General features: G+C 41.1%; 1 non-coding gene across 1 annotated transcript; it reads right to left on the reverse strand.

Moving 5' to 3' along the window:
* Window positions 1–3,277: 3,277 nt before the first annotated feature.
* Trnam-cau lies at window positions 3,278–3,349 on the reverse strand. The gene has a single exon. It is a non-coding gene; the product is annotated as a tRNA-Met (tRNA).
* Window positions 3,350–4,448: the final 1,099 nt, after the last annotated feature.

The following is a 4,448-nucleotide window of genomic DNA, read 5'->3' on the forward strand; positions in this document are numbered from 1 at the left end:
AAGATTTACGTCTTCCACTGCATGTGGACTTTAAGTGGGAGCAGAAAAAAAAACAGAGTCCGAAATAGGACATTTGAAAGGAATTTGACAGTTGTAAACTGGAAAGATCGAATTGAAACTGCAGACATCAGAAGTGGCAGTGATGAAGGACTCATAGTTCAATCCAAAACAGAAGGTAGCGGTGAAAATTTGTGCATCACTATAGAACTTGGGTCTCCTAGGTAAGACAGAAAGTCCACATCCAGCCTTGTGGTACAAGTTTAAATGTCTACTAGCTTTGCAGATGAAGATATTGAGAGAATATGTGATGAAATAAAAGTAATCATCCAAATTGTTAAGGGAGATGAAAGCTTAATTGTATTGAGCGACTGGAATTCGGTAAGAGGAAAATGAAGAGAAGGAAAAATAGCAGAAGAAGGAGGAAAGGAATGGAAGGGGAACCGTGTGTTAGAATTTTTCATAGAGCACAATTCAATCATTGCTAAACTTCGTTGAAGAAACATGGAAGAATGTTGTATTCATAGAAGAGATCTGAAGATACGAACGTTCAAGATTGATTATTTAATGGTAAGACTGAGATTCTGAAATCTTATTTTAAACTGTAAAACATTTTCAGGAGCAGACGTAGCCTCTAACCATAATTTATTGGCTACGAACTGCAGGTTAAAACCGTAGAAACTGGAGAGTGATAAGATCCAAAATGTTCAAATCTGTGTGAAATCTTATGGGACTTAACTGCTAAGGTCATCAGTCCCTAAGCTTACACACTACTTAACCTAAATTATCCTAAGGAAAACACACACATCCAAGCCCGAGGGAGGACTCGAACCTCCGCCGGGACCAGGAGAGTGATAAGAAATTATGAGGGTGAGACATTGATGGTTTGAAGGAATCGCAGCTTGTTAAGAGTTTCTAAGGAAGTATTATGCAAATATTGAGCGAAGCAAAGGAAAAGAAGTCAATAAAGAAGACGGGGTAGCTTTTAAAGCCGGCATAATGAAGGCAGGTGACGAACAACTCAGCAAAGAGAAGACACTTAATGGAAACCCTTGGATAACACAGGAGTTATTGAATGCAATTGATGAAAGGAGAAAATATAAACGTACAGAAAGTGAAGCGGGAAAAATATGAATCAGACGAATAAATGTTAAGTAGCATGCATGGTTATCAGAAAGATACATTCCGCCAAGAGAAGAACTGAAAGGAGCTTTGGAGAGAAGAGAAGCACTTGTACACATACTAAGAGTTCAGATGACAAACCAGTTCGAAGAAAAGAAGGAAAGCCTCAAAGGTGAAAAGAATATATAGAAAGGGTATACAAAGGAAACGAACGGGAAGTCAAGAGAAAGTAGGCGAAGATGATACGGGAGATACGGGACCGTGAGAAGACCTCGTAAAGACCTAATATGAGCAGACGTTATTACACTCCATCAGAATTATTAATATCTGTGGGAGAACAAACCACGACGAAACATTTTGTTTCTCTTCGGATCCACAGCCTCTAAATACACACATCAAAAAAAGTTTTGCATCACCCCGGTTCCCAGAACTCCTGAAGATAGACGTTGACTGTGGATATCAAATCACACACAGTCCTTTTGACCAGAGATGTCACTAAGCCCGCCCAAAGGTGTAAACAACCGTGCCTGAGCAGCGCCTATTAGACGGAGGGGGCCCGACAGCCGATTAGTTGCAGTCATTCCACCGGGGAGGAGGTACACGACTCGTGTTGTCTGTAGTTCAACCATACCTATACGGTCAATACCGCGGTTTGACCATGTCCGCATTGTTACTTTGTGCCAGGAAGGGCGCTCAACAAGGGAAGTGTCCAGACGTCTCGGAATAAACTAAAACGATGTTGTTAGGACATGGAGGAGATACAGAGAGACAGGAACTGTCGATGAGATGCCTCGCTCAGGCCGCCGAAGAGCTACTACTGTAGTGGATGACGGCTATCTACCAATTATGGCTCGGAGGAACCCTGAGAGCAAAGCCATCGTGTTGAATGATGCTTTCCGTGTAGCCACAGGAAGTCGTGTTACACGACTCAAAATTGTGCGCAATAGGCTGCATGGTGCACAACTTCACTTCCGACGTCCATGGCGAGGTCCATCTTTGCAACCACGACACCATGCAGCGCGTTCCAGATGGGCCCAACAACATGTCGAATGGTCCGCTCAGAATTGGCATCACGTTCTCTTCACCGACGAGTGTCGTATACGCCGTCAACCAGACAGTCGTCGGAGAAAACCCGTTCAGGCTGAACGCCTTAGACACACTGTGCAGCGAGTGCAGCAAGCTGGAGGTTCCCTGCTGTTTTGGGGTGGCATTATGTGGGGCCGACGTATACCGCTGGTGGTCATGGAAGGCCCGTAACGGCCCTATAGTGCAACCATATCGGCAGAATATTGGCGAGGCATTCGTCTTCGTGGGTGACAATTCCCGCCCCCATCGTGCACATCTTGTGAATGACTTCCTTCAGGATAATGACTTCGTTCGAATAGAGTAGCCAGCATGTTCTCCAGACATGAACCCTATCGAACATTCCTGGGATAGATTGAAAAGGGCTGTTTATGGACCCACCAATCATTCTGAGGATCTACGTCGAATCGCCGCTGAGGAGTGGAACAATCTGGACAAACAGTGCCTTGATGAACTTGTGGATAATATGCCACGACGAACACAGGTATGCATCAGTGCAAGAGGACGTGTTACTGGGTATTAGAGGTACAATAATCTGGACCAACACCTCTGAAGGTCTCGCTGTATGGTGGTGCAACACGCAATGTGTGGTTTTCATGAGCAATAAATAGGGCGGAAATGTTGTTTATGTTGATCTCCATTCCAATTTTCTGTACAGATTCCGAAACTCTCGGAACCCAGGTGATGCAAAACTTTTTTTGATGGGTGTACTTTACAAAAGAAACCATGATCCTTTATAGATGTAACGTGAACATTGTTTATTGAAATACAGTGGTTAACTAATTTCGACCATTGGTCATTTACCAGCACCTGCAAAAACTAACGTGGAAGAGCACTGCATTGCCTGCATACTTCGCCATGTATAAATAATACATTAGACAACTCACATTAATATACCACACTACAGTCCAAAAATCCTACTTAAATATTGTAATTATCAGATTATTTTACTTTACAAGCGCAAAACCAGACGTCATAATCCATAATTGCATTTGGATTGAATGCACATCAAAAACGTTTCAATACTACATGTGACGTATGCTTAATAATCGAGATCGACGAAAAAAAAAAAATTTAGCAGAGCGTGGTTTCGATCCACGGACCTCTGGGTTATGGGCCCAGCACGCTTCCACTGCGCCACTCTGCTGCGTGCAGCGCATGTGCCTCATTACGAGAGGACGTCGGGCACTTCGTGAGTTGTGTTCGCGTCCATGACGTCGGGCACTTCGTGAGTTGTGTGTTCGCGTCCGTTTCGCACGCCTAAATCGAGTATATTGCTGGCATGCCAGACTTTTAGTTGTGTATGGTATATCAGGTAATCACTTAAGGGCATACAAACAGACGTAATAAAATATTTTATACAGTACGTTAAAGTAATATATGAAATAAGCACAAATTACATAAAATACTGAAAAATGAGGAATGTATTAATTGCTGCCTGCTAGACTTAACGAATGCCTTATATCGTAGGTCATCAGCACCTGAATGATACGTGTAGACGCACGGAGACCAACCTTTGACATTTTTTACAGGAGAATGATCCATAAAGGTATAAATTCCATAAATATTTTGAAATTATAATATCAATGTTGAGTCAGCATAATTCACAATTTATAAATACTAACATGTGTCTTTATGTTCGCCGTATATTTCACCAAAATGGATAAGTAATGATACTAATATCGAACAGAGAAATGCTGCAAATATAATAAACTTTCATTTTGAGGCACACTTTATTGGACAAATAAGAATACCAACATATTCCTCATGTATATACATCTTAGATTAAGTAAATAAATAGTACCACATCACATTATTTTAAAGACTGTATGGAACCAAGGAGCAAAGATTGGAAACCTCACGTGGACTTTGTTCCTTGTCATACACCAAGTGAAAAATAAACTAATATAGATCGCTCAATGAAAGAAACAGAGCGCCAATTTCAGTAGCAATCAATACTATATATAAAAAAATACATAGAAAGTACTAAATCTTTTTTAAAATCTATCAAGCGATGTAAAATGCGAGGTAGAGTATAAACAAACGGTGCTTGCGATGAGAAATGTAGGTACTAATACTGGGCACATCATGTACTTCATGAAAAAGTATATTATGTTCATCGAAAAATAAAATGAACTAAACACCTGAGAGGCCAAAATATCGAGTCAAGATGACACTAAAAATGAAAATGAATATTTATGAATCAGAAGGATCGGAACAAAGAGTATGAGGCAGCATAAAAAAGT

Source organism: Schistocerca americana, chromosome 8 (genome assembly GCF_021461395.2).
Source record: "Schistocerca americana isolate TAMUIC-IGC-003095 chromosome 8, iqSchAmer2.1, whole genome shotgun sequence".
NCBI classification, from domain to species: Eukaryota; Metazoa; Arthropoda; class Insecta; order Orthoptera; family Acrididae; genus Schistocerca; species Schistocerca americana.